The sequence below is a fragment of the Mus caroli genome, unplaced genomic scaffold (genome assembly GCF_978045245.1).
Source record: "Mus caroli unplaced genomic scaffold, Mus_caroli_1 scaffold_19, whole genome shotgun sequence".
Taxonomy (NCBI): Eukaryota; Metazoa; Chordata; class Mammalia; order Rodentia; family Muridae; genus Mus; species Mus caroli.
The window spans coordinates 45,659,868-45,685,964 of NW_028227274.1; the positions used below are offsets into that span (position 1 = coordinate 45,659,868).

At 40.7% G+C, this 26,097-nt stretch overlaps 1 pseudogene; it reads left to right on the forward strand.

The window, feature by feature from the left end:
* On the forward strand, positions 1-25,312 carry LOC110284532 (large ribosomal subunit protein uL10-like; annotated as a pseudogene).
* The last annotated feature ends 785 nt before the right edge of the window (positions 25,313-26,097 follow it).

The following is a 26,097-nucleotide window of genomic DNA, read 5'->3' on the forward strand; positions in this document are numbered from 1 at the left end:
ATGCCCAGGGAAGACAGGGTGACCTGGAAGTCCAATTACTTCCTTAAGATCATCCAACTCTTGGATGATTACCCAAAATGCTTCATTGTGGAAGCGGATGCAGCAGATCAGCTTGTTCCTGGAAGGCTGTGGTGCTGATGAACAAGAACACTATGATGCACAAAGACATCTGGGGGTATCTGGAAAACAACCCATCTCTGGAGAAACTGCTGCCTCATATCCAGGGGAATGTGGGCTTTGTGTTCATCAAGGAGGACCTTACTGACATTAGGGACATGTTGCTGGCCAATAACGTGCCGGCTGCCATCTGTGACTGTGCCACTGCTGTGTATGAGGTCACTGTGGCAGCCCAGGACACTAATCTTGGACTTTAGAAGTCTTTCTTCTAGGCTTTAGGCACCACTGCTAAAATTTCCACAGGCACCATTGAAATTCTGAGTGATGTACAGCTGATAAAACCCAGAGACAAAGTAGGAGCCATACTGCTGAACACATTGAACATCTCTTCCTTTCCTTTGGGGTGATCATCAGACGGGTGTTTGACAATGGTAGCGTTTGCAATCCTGAAGTGCTTGACATCACAGAGTTGACTCTTCTGGTTCCTAGTGGTGAAGAGGTCAGCTCAGGAACTGTGGAAAATTCCACCAGACCCCTCCCCTCCTGGAAGAGAAAGGTCATGGAACATGTAGGCACCCCACCCCTCTGAAAGGGAGAGGCTTAATTATATTTCTCAGACCAAGGGGGAGAGTGGGGTGGGGAGGTGGGGTGGTGGTAGTGGTGGTGGGGACTGACCATCGGCCACCTGCAGGTGGGGGAGGCCCAGATGATGTAGGCACATTCCCTGACTGACCGTTGGCTATCTACAGACAAGGTAAGTCCTTGCCACCTCATTTCTTAAAGACCAGTCCATTTAAAAGTCACACTGTTCTGACAATCACACTGTGCCTAATGGCTGCTGCTCTGAAAACTGTATAAATACTCACTGAACGGGCTGCGTGGGTCGTTCTCTCTCTCCTTCATGTACAGGTCGACCCCAGCATGCTGGAACAATAAAATTCCTCTTGCTTTTGCATCGATTGACAGCTCCAAGTTGTTCACTAGGGTGGGGGGGTGGGGAGATAGGGGAGTAGGGAGGTGGGTTAGGAAGGATGGTCTCCCCGTAAATTAAGGCTTACCAGAGTATTACAGTGGTATGTCTGAAAGGGTTTCCAAGGTTTGTCTGCAGATTGGTTACCTCACTGTTACCTCAGGGTCACACACTATCATCAGTGGGTACAAGTGAGTCCTGGCTTTGTCTTTGGACAATCAGATGAAGATATGGGATTTGATCTCTTTGACTAAGCCCCTCAAAGCAACCAACTCAGTCAGGTTAGTCTGAGAAACCTGGAAATAAAGGCTTACTTCTTTTATAAAGGGAGGGGGAGGGTTTCCTTGTATGCAAACTCTATTCACTGGCCTTGCAATCCCCACCTGTCCCCCACCCCCAGATAAAGAGGTCATCCTAGTCTTAGGCTCCATCACTTGAACCAAGGCTTTGAGGCTGATGCCCAAGCTAGATTTGAACTGGGAGTCCTGTTTAACTCATTTAAGGTTCAACATAGTGGTCTGGAGTTTAAAGAGCTCTCCAAAGTAGTTCTTTGTACTTAACAAGCAAGACTGAGAAGTGCTCATTCCCAAGGACTTTCCAGAGACAAGCACCAAGCCTGGGTAGAGAAAGTTACAATCTGTATGTAGATACAGATGTTTCCTTTTCTGCATGTTCAGACTTCTAGTGACACTGACATATTCAGCCATCTTATTTTATCCATAAGATGTGCTTTATGGAGGAATGCCGAGTACTTCCTGCATGGACTTCACATGTGCATGTTTTATGTAAGTTTTTAATGAACTGAAAGCCTTCTGTTAGTAGAGAATGCCCAGTTAGAAGACCGCATACCCAGTCCATGATTCTCATAAATGAGGGAATTGAGGCTGGATCCAAATGCAGTGACCTGGTATTTCCCCCAAGATAGTGACTGGACTAGCCGGTACCCTGGCTTTCTCTTTGCCCTTCTGTCTCTCAGGTAAACTTTACAACAGTGCTATGAGATGTGTATGCGTGTCAGAATCATCTAGGGAGCTTGCCAGATCATACTTCTCATCTGTAGGTCTTAGGTAGGGCCAGTCATGGTATCAATGAGTTTTTTTTTCCCTGCCCATTTGTGATGTCAAGCCCTCTGGGTTGTAAATGCTGCCATTATGAAACACCTTTTGGAGTCATCACCACAAAGGAGAAGGGGAAGATGTTCAGATAAACAGTGACTTTTTAGTGCTTACATGAATACTGTAAGGCTATAAGACAGCATACCTCACCACTTTTCATTCACTTGCACCCTCTAACATGGGCACTCCCATTAGGAATGTAAACCTTTCTGTCCACCGTAGTTAGTGACAGTCTCCCCCACTCTTCCCTCACCATCCCATCTACTTCTTTTCTTTCTCTCAACTTTCATCTTGAATTATTCTCCTCCTACTCACACAGTTTCATGTATATATTTGCTCTCTTACAACTGTACTATAAACATCTTTATAGGGAATTGTATCCTAAATTTTTATAATTGTGACTGTGACTATGTGTAAATTATTAACCAATATGTGTAGGTTGAGTACACCTTCCCTATCAGTTTGACTGACACATGTCAAGGGAGCATATTTGAGTTTCTTATTTGTGAATATGTTAAAAAAAAAGAAATAGCTGTCATTATTACTGTTTTACCAGCAAGGCTTCCTTTTTTTTTTTTGCTGGGTTTTTGCAGAATGATCATTTTTAGTTTATTATTTATTTATTTTTTTAGACTTTCTGAAACTCCACTTGCTTTCTTTAGCCAGGGCTGGCTCTAGCCAGTTGTTGCTTAGCAATAGTAATGACATGTTGAGACTCATCTGATGGACTATGAATACCCGGAGCAGTGCTGGCCAAGGGCAGCTGGTTGGTTAATTGTGGCCTCCAGTCATCACCAGGAGATCAGTGGCTGTAGGGAAAGAGAAGGCTGAGGTTGCTGCAAAATGCATTGCAAATTTCATTTGTGCTGCAAATGCACATTTCAGACATTGAGTAGGAATAAAACCTGAAGATGGAGACCAATTCTGTAGCTTTGAAACATCAGGTAGCTACCTGGCTTAAAATAACATATTCTTTCTGAGAACCTCACAGGTTATTTACAGCGTGTATGGCTCCTGCTTTCCACAATTCTCCATGGATGATGGATGGTGATGGCCACGGTACTGACGACGGCAGAAGGGCCACCTGAGGAATGGCCACTTGTAAAATGTCACTTTTAAATACAGCCATTTGTGAATGATTGCAGTTTATATTTGTTGCCCGCTTTTTATTGTAACTCGGAGTGAACTGATTATGTTCATATGCCTGGGGCCTTTTGGGTCAAGTTGAAGTCCACGGTGGATCACAAGTGCTGCGTTATAAAGTCCCTCCAAATAGGATTTCTATTGGAAACCTCCAACTGTTTGCTTGCATTTATGGATGCTAATGCTGCTGGAGGGAGACTCAGCCTCTCTTCTGTTTTTAGCCCCAGAGCTTTGTGGTCATGTTGCAATTAGTGTTGCTGTGATAGACCCATGCAGAGTGCTATCCTTACTGATGGCTGTCTTTGTTGTTAGACTGGCATTGTTGTTACTCTTTCCTAGGACACCAGGGTCTTAAGCCTCCTCAGCATAGGACAGAACAGTACAAAGCACTCGAAAGCAATGAAAAACATGAGCATAATCCCAACAGAAGAAGAACCTGGGCTGGCAAATAGGCATTCCACCTCCACTGTCGTCAAGGAGGCACGTGGTGTACGTATGTTGCTGTGAGTTAAAAATTCATTTCAGTAGGCTCAAATGGTTGGAAAGACCATGACTGGAGGCAGTCTATTTAGTAAAACTTGGTGCTTGGATGTTTAAATAAATCAGCCTCTATGTAACTAACTTACACTTCCATTGACTTCACTAAAAGACTTTCTTTTCCTTCTGTGATTTTCAACCTTAATTTATTCTTAGTTCTAGAGATACAAATTATCAAATTAATGTCTTCCAAGAGTGTTCTCACTAGTAAGAATTTTTGGACTTTGGCCACGAGATATAGAGAAATGCTCCATCAATCTTGAGAAAGTCACTAGAGGAATTTGAGGTTTGGTTTTGGTCATAAGACCCACTGGTTACAGGTAGACACCCGTGGTTGCTGTGTTCAGACCCAATGTGTGCTGTTTGATATTTCACTGTCTTTTGGAACATCAACGGCCAAGAATGCTCGTTCATGAGACAAAGCAGAGTCAGGAGCAAGGGGAAAATGGGAAAAACTGCAATGAGAAATAGAAAAATAATGTCTGAACCATGTACCTGTAAGACCACACACCATACAACCAGGCCCACATATCTTACAATGTGACCCTGATGATGTTCAAGACCCACAATGGCTGCCCCATGCCTATCTAGCGGAATCTTAAGACTACCTTCATGGCTTCAAAGACTTGCCCCAGCTGTCATTTTCAGCCTAAAATATTTCCCCGATCTTTGTACTGCTTTTAGTTTCCGTGTGTCTACTGCTACACCGGTCTCTCACAGCTCCGTGGTAAGCCCTTTGTTGTTAGGGATCAGTTTTGCCCACATCTATATAATTGACAGCATTGATCTCTGCCCTCTTCCCTCTTGAGAGAAATCACTAATGCTTCTCTTTCGCCCTGGAGCCAGTTTTTAATATTGCTGAGTTGCATGGTGGTAGTCTACAGCGGTCGGAGGTGAAAGTCAAACTGCGCTAGCTAGGCAGGTAATGTCCCAGAAGTGAGCCCCAACTGAGCTGCTGTCTCTGAATCACAGGCTTTGCCTATCGCTTTGTGTTGAGCTGGACTTTGTCCCTAGGATTTGGTCATGTTTTCTTTCCTGAGCAGCATAGAGGTCACAGAGAGGCCCAAACCACCCTGTTCCTCCTTATATCAACCTGTGCTTACCCACCAGCTCACCCCTCACCTCCATTAAACTGTCTAAACTTGTTTTGACCTTATCATCACCTCTAAGCCTGCCTAGGCTGGACAGCAGGCCGCACTTGGCTTTGCTTGCTTTCTGATTGAATTCCGATCCTAGATAAGTTTCTCTGAATATTGCCTAGTTCTCACTTGAAGACTTCTCACATTTGCTGTTTATCTGATTCATTCATGGATTTCTGCACTTGTGTGATGTTTAGCAGAAGGCCAAACTGTTCACTTCTGACAGTAAGGGATTTGAGCATAATCTGAGAAAATCTGCTAGAGTACTTTGTTGGACATCTTGAGAGGAAAAGCAATTGTTGGTCACCCTTTGGATGCTAAATATAGGTAAAGGGACTTAAGACAATGAACTTAGAAAAACGGACATAAATTTAGTATATGCTTTAGTCTTGCAGATAAATGAATTATTTTTGCTTCATGTTTCCAAGCAAAGAGCAGTATTGTGGAAAATGTGTTGAGTATTTTATCTATTTATTCATTCATTTAACAGATGACTAAGCAGCCACTACTTTCTATAAATTGTTTAAGGAGTTGAAGGGTGCAGAGTACAAAAAACAAGATAAAAAGCCCCTTTCATGAGGAACAATTCCCCCATTTTTCTCTAGAGGGAAAGCCAGTATTCAGGTGCACTGCATCATGTAGACTGGGAGAAGTGCTTGGCTGACAACTTGGGTGGTCAGGGAGTGGAAGGCCACTGGACATGGGGCTATAGAAGAATGATGTGAAGAGATGACATTGGTGCTGAGACTTGAATGACAAGCAAGAGCCTTGTGTCAGAGACTGAACTGGAGAGCATTGTGGGTAGAGAGAACAACTAGACTGGAAATATGAAGGTGAGTATTCACAGCAGTGGTAGACGGTGACAGTAAATTAGTGCCTAGCAAGAGATAAATGAATTGCCCAATCACAGGCCATCTAAACTATGGAGTACTATTTAACCTTTAAAAGCAGCAAGGACTCATACATGCTACAACATGAAGGGGTTTCAAAAATAATCGGTTATGTGGAAGAGTCTGGACACAAAGGGTTGTGCTTTATATAATTCTATTTAAGGGAGATATCTAAAAGAGAGAAGTCTATAGACTCCAAAATGGCTGCAGTCGCTTTGGGATGGAGAGAGATTGCTTAATTGGCTTTTTTCCCTAGGGTGGGATGAAATAAATATTTTGGAATTAGATTGTGGTGATTGTTGTAAAACCCTGTGAATGTGTCAATGTCACTGAATCATGTCTTCGAAATAGTTCCTTGTGCATTATACAAATACTACCTAGATTGACAAAAGTGCTAACATGAGTTAAAGTTGTTGTGCTTGTCTAGAAGGGTGGAGGTGGGTAACACTTTTTATACAGTTTGAGGGTAGACTTTGGTAACAGCATGAGTTGGTTTAAGCCCATTGATGGCCGGCACTGACCTTTCTCAGCATTTGTGGCCCCAGGTGAGGTGAGGTCTTAGTCACCAGAAGAGGGAACTGAAACATTTTTGGTTGTTATCTGCACCTGCCTTGCTGTCGGGGCTTCCTCCTCATAAAGCTTATTTTGCTGGGTCATTCCAGGAAGGGAGTGTTTGTCACAACCTTCTAGCGGAAGGTCCCCAGGGTGCAATCTTGGCAAGGTCTTTCACTGGTCATCTTATGTTCTCTAAGGTCACACAGGTACATGTGTGGGAAGTTCAGGCAATGAGAGTTTTCTGAGCCTTTCAGTGAGGCAATGCACGGGAAGACTTCTCTTTATCTCTCCTCAGAGACAATGGTTGTGGGCCTAGGAACTGGGGCAAGAGAGTTTGCTGCACCCTGCTGGCAGCCATGGTGTCTGCTTCTTGCCCTGTCAAAAACAGCTGGTGTCTCCTTGGTGGGCAACTGCACAATTTAGTGAGAATTTCTCTTTTTATTGTCCTGGCCTTCCTTTAGCTTTTTTTTTTATTTTTTATTTTTACATTTCTTCTTGTTCCGGGGGAGGGGACATAAGAGAACGCTCATTTTCCATGAGTTTGGAGGTCAGATCTCTTTTCTATTGATCCTCCTGTGTTGACTGATTTCTTGATGAATTTCCTTGGTGAACTTCTGAAAATTCTCATGGATTTCTTCTTCCGTGTTTGCAGGGAGCTCCTTATTTCTCCATTGCTGGGATAGAAGTCACATGGTTGCCCTGTCTTGCCTCTCTTGGAAGAGCCTGTCTCTCTGGATCCTACCCTTGGATGTTCAGCAGGTTCATCTCCATGGCAGTTTCAATTTTGTAGGGTTCCCCCCCCTTCTGTTGTTAGGTGGGGGAATGACACAGCTTTCTATAGTCTCCATGAAAAAGGAGCTCTGGAATCCTGGTGTACTCTTTAAATTTTTATATTACTTTTTAACTGATCGTAAAAGTTACATATATCTATGGGGTACTATGTGATGTTCTGGAGCGTGTATTCATCTTGTAATGTTTAAACGAGGCTTAATAAATCAGTTTGAATAGACATTTAAATGCTTAAATGTCTCCTCAGTCATTTGTCATTTCTTTTCGGTGCAATCATTCAATACAGTTTTCTCTAGTGTTTTGTAATACACAGAAATTACAAAGACAAAAGTTGCCCTACTGTGTAAGAGCACATCAGACTGCTTATTTCTGTGACTCAGTACCCATTGACTAAGTTTTCTGAGTGTCTCCTAATACTCTATTCTTCATAGCTTCTAGAATTCACTCTACCTTTTTCTTTATTTTTAATTGTATTTATGTGTGAATGTAGATTTGAGTGTCAGTGACTATGGAGACCAGACATGTCAGATCCCTTGGAGCTGAAGTTACAGATGGCTGTGAGCCACCTGATGTGGGTTCTGGTAATCAAACTTGGGTCCTCTGGAAGAGGACTCTTAACCACTGAGCCATCTCTCCAGCTCCTAGAGAAGTTTTTTCTTTTTGTTTTATGTATGAGTGGTCTCTGCATGTACACCTGCATTCCAGAAGAGGGCATCAGGGCACATTATAGATGGCTGTAAGCCACCATGTTATTGTTGGCAATTGAACTCAGGACCTCTGGAAGAGAAGCTGGTGCCATTTCTTCACCCGCCCCCCTTTTTAATAAAGTTTATTTTTTCCATTAATTAATTTATTCATTTTAACATCCCGATCATTGCCTCCATCAGTCACCCCTCACACAATCTATCTCCCCACCACCATCACCTTCTCTGAGAGGGTAGGAGCCTACTGGGTGTTCCCACCCTACCCGGGCATATCAAGTTTCTGAAGGGCTAGGGATATCCTCTCCCACTAAGACCACTCAAAGCAGCCCAGATAGGGGAGTGGATTTCACAGACAGGCATCAGCTTTAGGGACAGCCCCTGCTCCCGTTGTTGGGGAACCCACATGGATACTGAGCTGTACATCTTCTACATATGTCCAGCCCATATCTGCTCTTTGGTAGGTGGCTCAGTCTCTGAGAGCTCCAAGGGTCCAGGCTAGTTGACTCTGTTGGTTTATTTATTTATTTATTTATTTATTTATTTATTTATACAGGGTTTCTCTGTATAGCTCTGGCTGTCCTGGAACTCACTATAGTCCAGGATGGCTTCAAATTCAGAAATCCGCCTGTCTCTGCCTCCCAAGTGCTGGGATTAAAGGCATGCACCACCATGCCCGGCTGAGTCTTGGTCTTTCTGTAGAGTTTCTATCCCCTTTGCAGCCCTCAATCCTTCCCCAAACTAAAAGTTCCTGAGCTCCATTCAATCTTAGGCTGTGGGTCTTTGCCTCTGTTTTAAGTAGTCTAGACTGGCTTCTAACTCTTGATCTACTCACTTCACGTACCAGGGTGCTGGGATTACAGGTGTGTGCTACCACATCTGGCTTTTACCTTTGGCTTCTCTGAGATCAAGGCTGAATTGATCACTTTGAAATTTTGAGTTCGCACATAGTCAGATCGATCATTTCTTTTCTTTTATACATTTTTCCTATGTGATAACATTTTTAGGAAAGAAAAAAGAAATCTACACCAAGGAGATAGCTGTATGATTTTATATTTTCATATTTATATCTTTCATCTCTCTGGAATTTGCTCAAGGGTAAGATTTAAAGTACAGCACTGTGGCCCCTGTGCGTCATTCCTGAGCCACAAGATGTTCTGCAGGGAACTTTTGCCATTTAATCTGAGTCTATTTTTACACACAAAGACCCCAAGATCTAAAAAGCCACCATTGTACATTTGCTATTAGAGAAAAATATAGAATAGATGCTGGCTTTGAGAAAGCAATTTGTTCTGAGGTTACGCTTTACATTGCTCACACGCTCTGATGTTTATGATGATTATGGTATGGAGTTTAAAAATGATTCCACTTGTTTATTTTGTGTGCAGTTGCATGAGTAACTCATACTGAGGTCAGAAGGACAGCTTGCGGGAGTGGGTTCTTTCTTTCCATTATGTGGGTTCTGGGGATCAAACTAATGTTGTCAGGCTTATCAGAAAGCTCTTTGACGTGGTCAACCCTCTCGCCAACCCCTAACTTGAATGTTTAAAGATGTACTTTACTGTCTGATAAAAGTAATATTATTATTATTGTAAATGTTACAATTCTTTTTCCCTTAAACTCCAATGCCCCAGTGCTCCCAGTGCTATATTGTACTGGCAATAATAGCTGTGCTTCATTTCTTTCTTTTTTTTTTTTTTAATTGGTAAATACAGCACATTTCCAGCAGAGTGAATGGTATCAACTTTATTTATTTTTCTATTTAGATTACTTTATTAGGTTTTTATTTGATATTTTCTTTATTTACATTTCATATCCCATTTTCTGTTTTCTCTCCTCCCAGAAACACCCTATCACATCCTCCCTCCCCCTGCTTCTATGAGGGTGTTCCTCCACCCACACACCCAGTCCCACCTTGAACCCCTTGATTCCCCTACACTGGGGCAACTATAGAGCCTTCATAGGACCAAGGACCTCTCCTCCCATCCTCTGCTACATATGCAGCTGGAGCCATGTGTACTCATGTGTACTCATTTGTTGTTGGCTTAGTCCCTGGGAGTTCTGGAGGGGGTCTGGTTGGTTGATATTGTTGTTCTTCCTATGGTGTTGCAAACCCCTTCAACTCTTTCAGTCCTTTAACTCCTCTACTGGGGACCCCATGCTCAGTCCAATGGTTGGCTGTGAGCATCTGCTTCTGTATTTGTAAGTGTCTGGCAGGGCCTTTCAGGAGACAGCTATATCAGGCTCCTTTCAGCAAGTACTTCTTGGCATCCACAATAGTGTCTGGGTTTGGTAACTGTATATGGGATGAATCCCCAGGTGGGACAGTGTCTGGGTGGCCTTTCCTTCAGTTTCTGCTCTACACTTCATCTCCATATTTGCTCCTGTGAGTATTTTGTTCTCCTTCTAAGAAGATCCTAAGCATCCACACTTTGGTCTTCTTTCTTATTGAGCTTCATGTGGTCTGTGAATTTTATCCTGGTTATTTGGACCTTCTGGGCTAACATCCACTTATCAGTGAGTGCATACCATGTGTGTTCTTTTGTGATTGGTTTACCTCATTCAGGGTGATATTTTCTAGTTCTATTCATTTGCCTAAGAATTTCATGAATTCATCATTTTTAATAGATGAGTAGTATTCCACTGTGTAAATGTACCACATTTTCTGTATCCATTCCTCTGTTGAGGGACATCTGGGTTCTTTCCAGCTTCTTGCTATTATAAATAAGGCTGCTATGAATATGGTGGAGCATGTGTCCTTATTACATGTTGGAACATCTTCTGGATATATGCCCAGGAGAGGTATTGCAGGATCCTCCGGTAGTACTATGTCCAATTTTCTGAGGAACCGCCAGACTGATTTCCAGAGTACCAGTTTGCCATCCCACCAACAATGGAGGAGTGTTCCTCTTTCACCACATCCTCACCAGCATCTGCTGTTACTTGAGTTTTTTATCTTAGTCATTGTGACTGGTGTGAGGTGGAATCTCAGGGTTGTTTTGATTTGCATTTCCCTGGTGGCTAAGGATGTTAAGCATTTCTTTAGGTGCTTCTCCACCCTTCGATATTCCTCAGTTGAGAATTCTTTGTTTAGTTCTGTATTCCATTGTTTAATAGTTTTGTTTGGTTCTCTGGAGACTAACTTTTTGAGTTTTTTATATATATGGATATTAGCCCCCTATCGGATTTAGGATTGGTAAAGATCTTTTCCCTTTTTGTCTTATTGACAATGTCCTTTGCCTTACAGAAGCTTTGCAATTTTATGAGGTCCCATTTGTTAATTCTTGATCTTACAGCATTAATCATTGGTGTTCTGTTCAGGAATTTTCCACTTATGCCCATGTGTTCAAGGCTCTTTCCTAGTTTCTCCTCTGTAAGTTTCAGTTCATCTGATCTTATGTGGAGGTCCTTGATCCACTTGGACTTGAGCTTTGTACAAGAAGTTAACAATGGGTGCATTTGCATTTTTCTACATGCTGACCTCCAGTTGAACCAGCGCTATTTGTTAAAAATGCTGTCTTTTCGGCAGGAAATAATCAAACTCAGGGGCGAAATCAACCAAGTGGAAACAAGAAGAACTATTCAAAGAATCAACCAATCAAGGAGCTGGTTCTTTGAGAAAATCAACAAGATAGATAAACCCTTAGCCAGACTCACTAGAGGGCACAGGGAAAGCATCCTAATTAACAAAATCAGAAATGAAAAAGGAGACATAACAACAGATCCTGAAGACATCCAAAACACCATCAGATCCTTCTACCAAAGGCTATACTCAAGAAAACTGGAGAACCTGGATGAAATGGAGAAGTTCCTAGACAGATACCAGGTACCAAAGTTGAATCAAGATCAGGTTAATGATCTAAACAGCCCTATATCCCCCAAAGAAGTTTTTATTGTTGAGAATAGTTTTAGCTATCCTGGGTTTTTTGTTATTCCAAATGAATTTTCAAATTCCTCTTTCTAACTCTATGAAAAATTGATTTGAGATTTTGGTGGGAATTGCATTGAATCTGTAGATTGCATTCGGCAAGATGCCCATTTTTACTATATTAATCCTGCCAATCCATGAGCATGGGAAATCTTTCCATCTTCTGAGATCTTCTTCGATTTCTTTTTTCAGAGACTTGAAGTTCTTGTCATATACATCTTTCACTTGCTTAGTTATAGTCACACCAAAGTCTGTAATATTATTTGTGGCTATTGTGAAGGGTGTCATTTTCCTAATTTCTTTCTCAGCCTGTTTATCTTTCAGGTAGAGGAAGGCTACTGATTTTATATCCAGTCACTTTGTTGAAGTTGTTTATCAGCTTTAGAAGTTCTCTGGTGGAATTTTTGGGGTAATTTAAGTATATGTTCATATCATCTGCAAATAGTAATAGTTTGACTCCTTACTTTCCAATTTGTATCCCTTTGACCTCCTTTAAAAAAATTAGACATTTTCTTTTTTTATGATAGTATACTTTTAAAAACATTTTTTATTAAATATTTTCTTTATTTACATTTCAAATGTTATCCACTTTCCTGGTTTCCCCCTCTGAAATCCTCCTCCTCCAAACTCCTTCCTCCTCCCCCTGCTCACTAACCCACCCACTCCTGCTTCCTGGCCCTGGAATTCCCCTACACTGTGGCATAGAGCCTTCACAGGACCAAGGGCCTCTCCTCCCATTGATGACTGACTAGGCCATTCTTTGCTATATATGCAGCTGGAGCCATGATTCCCACCATGTGTATTCTTTGGTTGGTGGTTTAGTCCCAGGGAGCTCTGTGGGTACTGGTTAGTTCATATTGTTGTTCCTCCTATGGGGCCACAAACCCCTTCAGCTCCTTGGATCCTTTCTCTAGCTCCTTCATTGGGGACCCAGTGCTCAGTCCAATGGATGCTGTGAGCATCCACTTCTGTATTTGTCAGACACTGGCAGAGCCTCTCAGGAGACAGCTATCTCAGGCTCCTGTCAGCAAGCTCTTGTTGGCATTCACAATAGTGTCTGAGTTTGGTGATTTTATATGGGGTGGATCCCCAGGTGGGGCAATCTCTGGATGTTTGACCTTCTTTTGTTCTCTAATTGCCTTAGCTAGAACTTCAAGTACTATGTTGAATAGATAGGGAGAGTGTGGGCAGCCTTGTCTAGTCCCTGATTTTAGTGGGATTGCCTCAAGTTTCTCTCCATTTAGTTTGATGTTGGCTTCTGGTTTGCTGTATATTGCTTTTACTACATTTAGGTATGGGCCTTGACTTACTGATCTTTCTAAGACTTTTACCATGAAGGTATGCTGAATTTTGTCAAATGCTTGTTCAGCATCTAATGCAATGATCATGTGTTTTTTGTTTGTTTGTTTGTTTGTTTGAGTTTGTTTATATGGTGCATTACATTGATGGATTTCTGTAGATTGAACCATCCCTGCATCCCTGGGATGGACCCTACTTATCGTGATGGATGATCATTTTGATGTGTTCTTAGATTCAGTTGGCAAGAATTTTATCGTGTATTTTTGCATCAGTGTTCTATAAGGACGATTGGTCTGAAGTTCTCTTTATTTGATCTTTGTGTGGTTTAGGTTTAAGAGTAATTGTGGCTTCAAAGAATGAGTTGGGTAGTGTACTTTCTGTTTCTATTTTGTGGAATAGTTTGAAGAGAATTGGTATTAAGTCTTCTTTAAATGTCTGATAGAATTCACCAATAAACCCTTCTGGTCCTGGGCTTTTTTTGTTTGGGAGACTATTAATGACTGCTTATATTTCTTTAGGAGCTATGGGACTGTTTAGATGTTTTTATCTGATCCTGTTTTAACTTTAGCACTTTGTATCTGTCTAGAAAATTGTCCATTGCATCCAGATTTTCCAATTTAGTTGAGTATAAATTTAGTAGTAGGATCTGATGACATTTTTTGAATTTTCATGGTTTCCATTTGTCATGCCTCTCTTTTCATTTCGATACTGTCTCTTTGCCCTCTGGTTAGTCTGGCTAAGGGTTTATCTATCTTGTTGATTTTCTCAAAGAACCAGCTCCTGGTTTGGTTGATTCTTTGTATAGTTCTTTTTGTTTCTATTTGGTTGATTTTAGCCCTGAGTTTAATTTATTTCCTACTGTCTACTATCCCTGGGTGTATTTGCTTCCCTTTATACTAGAGCTTTCAGGTGTGCTGTCAAGCTGCTAGTGTAAGCGCTCTTCAGTTTCTTTTTGGAGGCACTTAGTGCTATGAGTTTTCCTCTTAGGACTGCTTTCATTGTGTCCCACAAGTTTGGCATGTGGCTTCATTTTTATTAAATTCTAAAAAGTCTTTAATTTCTTTCTTTATTTCTTCCTTGACCAAGTTATCATTAAGTAGAGAGTTGTTCAGTTTCCCTGTGTATGTGTGTTTTCCATTGTTTTTGTTGGAATTTAAGACCAGCCTTAGTCTGTGGTGATCTGATAGGGTGCATGTGATTATTTTATTCTTCTTATATCTGTTGAGGTCTGATTTGTGAGCAATTATATGGTTAATTTTGGAGAAGGTATCCTGAGGTGCTAAGAAGAAAGTTTATTCTTTTGATTTAGGATGAAATGTTTATAAATATCTCTTAGATCTATTTGGCTCATAACTTCTCTTAGTGTCACTGTATCTCTGTTTTGTTTCTGTTTCCATGATATGTCCTTTGCTGAGAGTGGGGTGTTAAAGTCTCCCACTATAATTATGTGAGTTACGATGTGTGCTTTGAGTTTTAGTAAAGCATCTTTAATGAATGTGGGTGCCCTTGCATTTGGAGCATAGATGTTCAGAATTGAGACTTCATCTTGTTAGATTTTTCCTTTGAGCAGTATGAAGTGTCCTTCCTCATCCTTTTACATAACTTTTGGTTATCTGATATTAGGATGGCTACTCCAGCTTTTTTCTTGGGACCATTTTCTTGGAAAATTGTTTCAAGGTCTCATATCTGTAGGAGTCAGAGGGAACCCCGAGTGAGCAAGTCCTGAATAAACAGGGATTGTTGAAATGGGCATAGACAGCCGATGCATGAGACATTGGACAAGCTGGCTCCCCATATAGGATAGGCTCAAGCGAGGTAGCCATACTCCTCAGGAGTATGAGTATGGGTGCTTATAAATGATTGATCAGTGTGTGCAAAGACTAGAAACTGCAGCTTTCTTCTCACAGGTATTTATTGACTGAGACTTCTCCCTAGAGAGACCTCTTACCTAGGCTAGCTAACTCCTTCCTCAATGGTGTACTCAATAAACACACTGAAGTTTTGAGTCACAATGGTTAGAAAACTCCCATCTGATCCTGACCTCATAGAATGTATATCTGTACATACTTTGCTCCCTGGTCACCCCTACCCAGGGTTCCAGGACCCAAGCCATGCTGGTCACAGCATGTATATCATAGTGGACATCTACTCCCATACCCTCATATTTACATGCATACAGACATTGAAAGTTAAGATCTGCATTTGAATAGAAGGGCAATTTTCTCTTTTTGATGGGGTCACCTCATTTCCGACACTGCTTCCTTTTCCTGGCAGATTTCATTTTTCTCCCCAGCTGAGTACAACTCCATTGTGTTCACACGCCAAGGTTTCATTACTCATTCTTTTCCTGATGGTCCATTCAGCTCGTTCCATTTCCTTGGTATTGTGAAGAATGCAGCAGTAAACATGCTAATTTGACAGGCTTAATTTCAGAATTATTTTTGCATCTTTAAGTCAATTAAAAAGTCATACTCTGCTTTTGATGTTCTGAAACTAATTACTATAGAATTCATGGTTCAAAAATATTAAAGCCTTGATAGTCATTTTTTTTTTTTTTAAGCAGCAACCAGGTGTCGTGGTGAATGCCTTTAATTCTAGCAATCCGGAAGGTAAAGGCAGGTCTATCCCTTGATGTTAAGTCTTCCTATTCTGGTCTACAGAGCTAGTTCCGGGATAGTCAGAGCTACATAGGGAACCTTGTCTTTGGAAACCAAAACCAAAACCAGCATTTCAACCTCTTGGTACCTGACTTATTCAGATATTATAATTATGTTGGGGTTAAACATTATAACTTATACTTCTTAGCATATTATTATAACTCTGGTTCTAATTACATTTTCTTTCTTAGTTTCTTCCCTTCCCTGATAATTTTTTCCAAAATTTGTTGTCTTCAGGGGGCACATTTAAGTATCCAGTCCTGAGGTCTATCCTCAGTCCTTGTGTCAGAGATTCACTGACAGAATAACTCAGCTTCTGTGGAAGTTGGGGTAACAGTTCAGGCCTTAGAGAATTGCTGTGAGATCTGTATAAAACAGTAAATGTGAATAGCTTTGCACAGTGTTATTCAGACCTTGTCTTAGTCAGGGTTTCTATTCCTGCACAGAACATCAGAACCAAGAGGCAAGTTGGGGAGGAAAGGGTTTATTCAGCTTACACTTCCACATTGCTGTTCATCACCAAAGAAAGTCAGGACAGGAACTCACACAGGGCAGGAACTTGGAGGCAGGAACTGATGCAGAAGCCATGGAGGGATGCTGCTTACTGGATTGCTTCCCCTGGCTTGCTCAGCTTGCTTGTTTATAGAGCCCAGGACTACCAGCCCAGGGATGGTACCACCCACAATGAGCCCTCCCACTCTTGATCACCAATTGAGAAAATGCCTTATAGCTGAATCTCATGGAGTCATTTCATCAAGGGAGGCTCCTTTCCCTTTGATAACTCCAGCTTGTGTCAAATTGACACACATTACAGACATAAACACCCTGGGAGAGCTGTTCCTCTAGTTCTTTGTTTAAGCTTCTCACTGTGCCTGTCTTCTCTAGATTAGTTTAAAAAAAATAATATTAAGAGGCTTGAGTTTTCTGATAAGGCTGGGTTTTTTTTGTTCCCCCCACCCCCTGCCACGGTGTATTGGTATATATCCTAGTTTTTTTTATCAAGTTGATATTGCCTAGAGTCACCTGAAAAGGGAGTCTCAATCGAGGGTTGCACAGATAAGATTGTCTATGGGCATGTCTGTGGAGGATTGTCCAGCCCATCATGGGTGCCACCATCCCCTAGGCTGGCAGTCCTGGGATGTGTGAGGAAAGTAGTGTGAGCATGAGATCCAGCAAGCAGTGTTCATGCACAGTTTATGTTTTCATGGTCCTGCTTGAATTTCTGTGCTGACTTCCCTCTGGGACGGACTGTGGTCAGTAGGACATATGTGAACACCCAGGAACACCCAGAACACAGTGTCAGGTGCAAAACAAACCAAAGCAGCCTCACGTTATCAGAAAACTCAAGCCAAATAAACCCTTTCCTCCCTGGGTGCTTTGGCTTGAGGTGTTTCATCACAGCAACAGAAAGAAAACTAAGATAGTTAATTTATGTTCAATAAATTTATCTTTTTTTATCTTCTTGGTTCATTAGTTACTTATTACAGTGGTTTTGGAAAATTTGCTTTTGTGTCTTAGTTTTTAATTTATTTGCTAATTTTATTGAAGTATAACTCCCGTTTCTCTTTGTGGGGATATGTTGAAGTTTTCTTTTGTCATATCTCAAAATTAGCGGAAAGGATATTTTTCTGAATGGTACCAACGATCCCATATACCAATAGTAAAAGACAACCAGTGATGGCATTTCACCCCAAGGCTGAGAACAGAATGTGAATTCTGAAAGCTGCAAGAATGAGTCTGGCTGGAGCAGCATACAAAAAAGTTCCTTTTAGAAAAGTTCTCAAGGATTAGCAAGATGGCTCAGGTTGCTACAGACACTTTTCATATAAGCCAGACACCCGAGCTTTGTCTCTCAGGTGCATGTAAAGGTGGAAGGAGAGAATTGACCCTACAAAAGACAAAATGGTCCTCTGACTCTACATGCACACTCTGACACATGAAAAGCCACACTCACACTAATAAATCAAGTTTAAAAAGAAAGGAAAAGGTTGCATAGAAGAGATATGAAATAGAAAAAGCATGTTTTAATAAATGGAATAGAATGGAAAAGGACAGAGCAATATTAGTTAATTTTCACGAGAATGTGGTAGTTTTCCCTCCTGTATAAATGGTATTTCTTTCTAAGTTCAGGAAAAATTTCTTCTATTACATCTATTGATGTAGTTTTATTTTATTTATTGTCTTTTCTAGGGACTCAAATTATCCATATACCTAACTTTGGTACCTGTAAACTCCTTGATTTTTTTTTTTAATTTTAGGAAATTTGTTTTTTTCTAGTTCTGATTTTATTTTTATATAGCATCTTTTTAGTGGCAGATTGCAAAATGAATTTTAATGTTTTTCTCTTGTCATTAACTCCCTAGTCAAGCATTCTTTATTTTTTTGCTTTCTTTTATGGTTGTGTAAGCACATATAACTGATGCTACTATTCTGCTCCTGTGAGCATGCTGGCTCCCTGAAGCTGTCTTTTCACAGCACCTTCCTCTGGATCATTGCAGTGTTAGTCTCTCTTCTTCCCTGCCCCATTTGAATGGTGATGGGTTTTGGCCATCTACGACTTTGCTATTTTTCAACACCTAGCATGATAGGATTAACCTGGTTCTGTTCTCTAGCCTCTTCTCAATTTAGTAAATAGACAACTGGAAGGCATTTCAGTCATACAGCTGGAGGGCTTGGCAGTCATACAACTGGAGGGCTTGGCAGTCAGATAACTGGAGGGCATGTCAGTCATACAGCTGTAGGGCATGTCAGTCATATAGCTAGAGGGCATGGCAATCAGCACAAGCTCTGATTTTCTACTTTCACATGGAACTCTGTGTGCCCCAAGGTGAGACCTGGATGGCTTATTACATCTTACCCCAAAAGTGAGTTTGTCCAGCAGAGTATTGATGTAAGCCCCATGAGTATCAGTATCCTATTGCTTACGCCACTCATGACTGCTGAAGGCTCACAGGTTACTTCCTAGTCTATCTGTGTGACGTTGTTTCCTCCTGTTGATTATTACCTATGATCATGTGGTCATTGCCAAGATTGATTATTCCTGTTGTTATTAACATCATGTGATTAACTGGAGGTTATATGTACATACACGTGAGTGTATTTGAAAACATAAATCATTTCTTGGGGAGCATATATTTGAAGAGGTTACTTGCTAACAATGAACACCATCAAAAGTAAATATCAGCAAGGGAAAGACTGAAAAATACAAAGATTCATTAAAAATTGTATGCACATTATTTTGCAAGGATATAGAAGTTTTAATATTCTTTGAGGATCTAAAATTTAATGTTGTATATGCTAAATTACCCAAGATAGACAATAAGGTTGTGGCCTCATATCAACACATCTATAAATGATATTATTTTATGTTTGACTTAAAATACTTAGAATATACACATTCTTTTTCTGTTTACTATTTTAGTTGAGGAACAGACCAGATCTTGGGAATTAAATGAGACTGTGGAAGTAATAGTTTTTGTTTCTTATCTGAGACAATATCCCCCTTTGTGTGTATGTGCACATAACATATAAATATACAGACTTCTTGGAGACATTGTTTTTCTCAGGTCTGTTTTATTTTTTTTAAAGAAATATCATGACCCAGATTTCCTTTGGGTGGGGGGGATTGGGGAGAAATTTTGGAATTAAACTTCATGTGATATGCAAAACAAATGATCCCAAATGAAGTGGGAGGCAGCAAGGTTTCTGCCTTCATGCTGTAAACTCATTTGTCAAAATAATAGATGCCGTATCTACATGGATGACCTCTATGGCCTCTCGGTAACTCAGTTTGATTAGACAGCTAAGCCTCTTGGTAGAATCTAAGGAAGAGCTGCAATAAAATTGGGGACTGTAAGTCAGGAAGCCAAAAGCTGAGAATTAAGAATCTAAATTTATTATTCAATTAATTTCAAATGCACAGAGCCACAGAAGAAATCAGAATAATCTCCGGGTATCCTTTGTGCAATTATAATAAGCACTTTCCAAAGCTTTTGGATAAACTGCTAGATACTGGAGGCTACAATGCATTCAATAAGCATGGGAAGAGTTGCTTATGAGAGCTGATCATATCGTTTGATTTTGGGGGGTTTATTTTAGGAACAAGTCTTATAAATGTTTATTATTAAAAAAGGGAACAGATAAAGTCAGTCATATATGCTTTCAAACACTTATCTGTTCTCCTTACTCAGCCAACCTGAATTACATCTTCTCCTTGGCAAATGGCAGCTGAATTCATTGCTGAGAATACTCACATCTTTTACTCGTTAAAAAATGATGACAATGGGCCTGTTTTCAATTTGCCTCTGTTGGTTGCCATAGTTTCCTAGGATACAATGACCCCAGTTTCCATGGGCACACCACTGGCTAGGGCTGAAATGCTCTCTGTCGTGATACCAGGGTAAAACGAGGAGCATATCGGCTGCCTAGAACTGGGTTTCTGAAAGTTTTCAAAGGAAGCATTTGAGAAATAAAAGCAAGGCCCCTTCTTACCCAAACACAGCACAACTATGAAGAAATGGTAGCTAATAGTAGGCAAATGCACCTAACGATGACATTTATCAAGAAGACAAAGGAAGAGGGAAAGGAAGAACAGGAAGGGAGATAGGAGCTGTGAGAGAATTAATAAAAGATTAAATAATTTGGATATTGAGTTAAATAGAATTAAAAATTTTTAATTAGATGCCTTGATAGCAAATGTGCTGATTTTACCCTTTCATTTCCCGTTACTTCTAGTTTGGAGGAAAACCTGCCCTTTTCTAGTGTGTTTCGTGGTACCCAAAGAATTCGCCATTCGTAAGATGCACAGCCCCCTCCCTCCGCCTGCTCTGCTGCTCTCAGAGGCTACATGCCTTTCATTTGAGTTTCCTTCCAGCTCACCAGCCTGTTTTCTCCACATTCTGCATCTCAGTTTTTAAACTCTTGCCTTGGCATATGTTCCTGTTTCCCAGTTTAGAATGTGTGCTGTTTAGTCCTCCTTGCTGTGCTGTAGGAGATGATTCCCTGGGATAATGAGCTGGTTTGATGTTCTTATTGGGGCTGCTACCCACTCCTACACATGCTTGAGAGACACCTTGTTGATGCATTGCTTGCTTCCATTTACACTGCTTAACTTGTAGACGTACCTTGCCTTATACCATTGTAAGGTCATGAAGGAGGCTCTAGAAGGAAAGATGATAACAAAAAAAAGCACCAGCTGAGTGGCAGTGGCCCAGGCCTTTAATATCAACAGTTAGAAGGGAAAGGCAGGTAGAAAACTGTAAGTTCGAGGCCAGCTAGGTCTACAGAGTACACTCCAGGGCATCCAGAACTATGCACAGAGAAAACTTTTCTTGAACAACAACAACAACAACAACCAACAAACAATAAAACACCAGAATACATTCAACATAGCTTGTCTGTGGTATGGCCTTCTTGGGGAAATGTCCTGAAGAAGCAGACCAGCCAATGGGTTTTCCTCTGAGGTTATCGATGTGGGTGTTGACGCTATGCAGGTGCACAGAAGAGCATTATCTCATGGTAGTGAGCTGAGTGGCTTAGTCTGTGTTGTTTTCTCATTTGCTTCTCGATGTCTTCATGTTTTCAGAGCTCAAGGTATTTCTTTCTTGTGGGTATAGGTAGGGTACTTCTCTGATGAAGGTTTCAAAGCCAACTTTGGGGACAGGCCAGAAAAATTTCTCTAGGTTTAATGATCTATATCTTTACCAACCTCCATTACTAGACAGCTTCTTCTCATTTCTATAAAAGTTCAAAAGATTCATTTTTGCTTGAGATAGACCTGAAATTAATAAAGAAATTGTGTTAGTAATTTACAATCTGTTATTGCCATTTGTCATCTGCTGGGCTATAAGTCTGCAGCAGAGACCTGTGGCTGTCTTTAAGTCTGCCAGCATCCTCTTAAGTGCTTCTCACGAGGATGCTCAGAGTGGATAGGCAATCACAGAGGTACTATCTGAAACCTGTCTTATCAGACGTTTGCATTTCAAGAATAATAAATTGGCATGAGACTTTTTGCAAACTTGGGGAGTTGTTATGGTGATGGAGCTGTCCGGACTCCCAGCACATAAAAACACAGACACTGCTGTTTATCACAGTGTTAAAAGGCTTCAAAAACCAGTATGTCATATTTACATTTCCCCTTCCACACATCAAAGATACTGAGTGCAGGAAATATGTGTTTGTTATCACCTTAATCGATTAGTTAGTTGAATATTTTTTCACATTTAAAAAATATTTGACATGATGTCTTAGGGTTTTACTGCTGTGAACAGACACCATGACCAAGGTATCTCTTATAAGGACAACATTTAGTTGGAACTGGCTTACATGTTCAGAGGTTCAGTCCATTATCATCAAGGCAGGAGCATGGCAGCATCCAGGCAGGCATGGTGCAGGAGGAGCTGAGCGTTCTACATCTTCATCTGAAGGCTGCTAGCAGAATACTGACTTCGAGGCAGCTAGGATGAGGGTCTTAAAGCCCACATTCACAGTGACACTCCTACTCCAAAAGGACCATACCATCTAATAGTGCCTCTCCATAGGCCAGCACAAACCATTACACATGACAAATCAAATTAAATAATATAAATGAGCTAAGCAAGAAAAAAGGCAAAATCGTTCTGTTTCACTCTCATTGCCACTCTTAAAGAGCACACCTGCCATCAGTCAGTGATGTATTCCTATAGGATCTCTCTTCCTCTCTGTCTCTCTCACTGCCCCCCCCCCAGACATACATGGAATGTAAAAAAAAAAAAAGTTTTTAATAAGGTGGAGTACTTCTTGCCTTGTTCTTCACCCTGTTTCTTCACAGAGTGCAATAACCAGAATACTCCTATGTAAGTGCAGGCATGCTTCATTCCTTTTCATGTTTTCAAGATTCTATTTTGTGGCTGTATCATGTTTTAACCAATCTTTGTCCAAGAAGAAAGCAATCGTATTTTTCTGATTTTGTAATTGTAATGATATATGCTCTATGATATAATGATAAATGGTTCATCAAACACAACAATCCTGGGCGTCTTTGTGATTGTGCAGGTATCTTGAAATAATCCTACTTAAACAAACAAGTAAACAAAAACTGGGATCTTACTGCTACCAAACCAAAGAACTTGGACCTTGAAGTACAGCCCTTATTTATGGAACCTTTTGAAATCCGTAGGAAGTACAATGAAAAAGAAAATGCCCAGGTAGACTAGCTGGCCAGGGTCCCCCAAAGATCTTGGTTCTTTCCCTCCAGGGCTGCGGTTATAGATGTGTGCCACTATTCTGGCTTTTGGGGTCTTAATTCATGTCCACCCGCTATGCAGTGAGAACTTAACCCAGCACCACTGAGGTCCTCTTAATGGTAGCAAAATGAATAACCTGGCCATAGTTCATAGAATATGGATACCAAAGACTAGGCATCAAAGCTTTGGTTCAAGAATATCCTAGTCTTGTACTTGACTAAAGTACTGTAGGAAAGAGAGCAGATACTTAATGAGGCACCAAAGACTACAGTGCCCTGGGAGAAGTTGGAGGACTGAGTTGGGAGGCTCAGATACAGGCTGTCTGTTGGCAAGGTGTTCATTCACAGAATCCCTCCCCACAGACAGGAGATCCAGACACAGATTCGGGGAAGGATGAAATACCATTAGGATGCAGCCACTGTTTATTTCATTTAGCTTTTTAACCTTTTGTTATTTAATTCCTGTTTTAATTGTAGTGGAAAAAAAAAGAACCATAAAAGCAAAGTGAATTAGCATAAAAATATTCTGCATATGTCGGTCGTTTTGTATTACCTAAGAGTTAGTGAGAAAGAGCTAACGGGCGGCACTAATGACTGTTCTGCTGTCCGTGTCACATCGTGTTTAATGTTCTCTTTTGCAATGACCTTTTGTTTGATTGCTCCAGAAAATACGGTAATCAAGTCTACTTGAACACCCCCTAACATGGTATGAACAAATGATATGATATTTTGGGTGACTGCTGGGGTAATTACAAACATACATGGTGATAATATATGTAAGTCTCGTGTGAGGGAAATTATAGGTCAGTGCTGTTGCATGGCGCCATTTCTCTGGCGGTGAAAGAAATTGCTGTTAATTACCAGATTATCACCATCTTTAATTTTCATAATTCCAGGCTATCAAAATACTGTTTTGATACGCAAATTGTGTTTTTTCCCCCAACAAGATGGCAGCGTCGGATTCATCAGTCATAATCCTTGGGAGAGTTGGGGGGATGCATTTGACAAATTCATAGCCATGATAGGGTAAACAGGGATTATTCATGGGTCTTGGGAAGACGAGCCTTTCCTTTCCACTGGCCAGCATGCATATTTCATTCTCTGAGAGCTTCACTCCTGAATTCTTCTGCATAAATATTGCTCTTCTTATAAATGGTTCTGTCCCCTGGGGAGAAGTGAAATCAGGCAGTGAGAGCAGGTTTGGGCTATTGGAAAGCAAAAGTTCTTGTCTCACTGCAATCCACACAGACAGGATGTGCCTCTGAAGACTTCCTCACTGAATGCTTGGCAGTGAGAGTCAAACTTCCCTAGTTAGTGGGGGAGCGAGTCAGATTATATCCTGCTTAACCAGCCTTTGCAGGTACTCAGAAGGCTTTAATACTTTCTAGAGCCCTGGAATAGCCTGCTTCTTTATTGCAGGGCCACCGTTTGTTTACAGAAATGGAATATCGCGTTCATCATTTTAAGTGACAAGATAAAATAAATTATATATAAAATAATCAGCCACTTTAGCTGATTGCATGAGCCTTGGAAGGCAATTATTTTATATTTGAGGCATTTAAGTTCATGTCTTTTCATGTCTGAATATGATGATTGAAATGTTTTTTTTTTGTATCTATGGGAGAAGTCGCCATTTATTCAGTTCTCAGCAATAGAACTGGAATTGCTTTGTTCTTAATATTTTGCAAAAAGCAAAAAAGTGCTGGGTTTCTCTATAGACTGGATTTCTCTGGAGAAAAGAGCTAATGTTAGGTTAAGAAGCACACCACAACATATAAATGCAGCTAACTGTCTTTGCTGCTTACTAACTGAGATGGCATTTCAAGTCTTACTGAAGCTGTGTCAGTCCAACAGTAATGCTTGAAACTTGGAAACTTTCTTAAATTCATAAAGACAGCCCAGATGGATTATAAATGGGTTATTGATATTCATAGCGAATGTCTCATTAACAAGGAGACTGATGTGGTTCCTATCATGACTTCACTGTTTATCAACACTGTAAAAACAACAACAACAACAACAACAACAACAACAACAACAACAAAACCTGCATCATTTTATAGTCACTTAAAAGCAGAGAGAACTTTGTCCTGTCAAAGCTAGCCTGCCTCTCCTCCCCCACTCCGACTTGTTTAGTGATTTGTAAATTTGACATATGTTCTTATTTTATAGGAACCCACCACAGCTGCCCGGTGCTTTGGAGAAGATTTTCAAATACAGAAACCTGAACGCTCAAACCTCTCAGGATAAAAGCCCCTTGGAGCGAGCTGATAGTCTGTGTCCTTGATCCTTGTCCTATCTAAAGCAGGGGGACATCCTTTCACAACACTTACCACTGGGAAATATTACATAAGAACTCCCAACTACTCCCCAAGGAGAACTTGAAGTTGATCAATTCAGAATGAACTCTTTCAAATTCTCATTCTTTGCGCCAATGTTAGTTAAGGTATAAAGTAAACTTAAAGTGGTTTGAGTGTGTCCTGACACACAAGAACCTTTGGCAGATGTATTACCATTTTAATTTGAAACCCCATTTGTTCAAAAAAGAAATATAACCTGGGGGTTCTATTTTTAAAGCATTCCTACCTGCCTTACCACAAACTCTTCACTTGAAATACAGTGGTTACGGGGCCTGATCTATTTACAAGGCCTGTCTTTGAAGGAAATGTAATATCAACTAAACACATCTTATCTCATTCAAAAAGTTTCATGACATTTCTTAGGTTATCGAGGGAGGGGAGGAAAGACTCATGTGCAACAGTTCCTGTGTGGAGGTCAGAGGGCAACTCCTCAGGTTATTCTGTCAAGTGGGTTCTAAGGACCAAACTCGGGTCTTAGGACTTAGCAAGTGAGTTTACCTGCTGAGTCACATTGCTTTTTTGAAGGCTTTTGGTATCTACATATCATGAGGTGGTTAGAAACCATATGACTGAAACAAATAAGTCTCAATGCTTTTTTTTTTTCTTCAGTTTAGAATCAGTATAGGTCTCAGAGCAAAGGCTAACACAAACCCACATTCTCACTGAAGAGGTTTG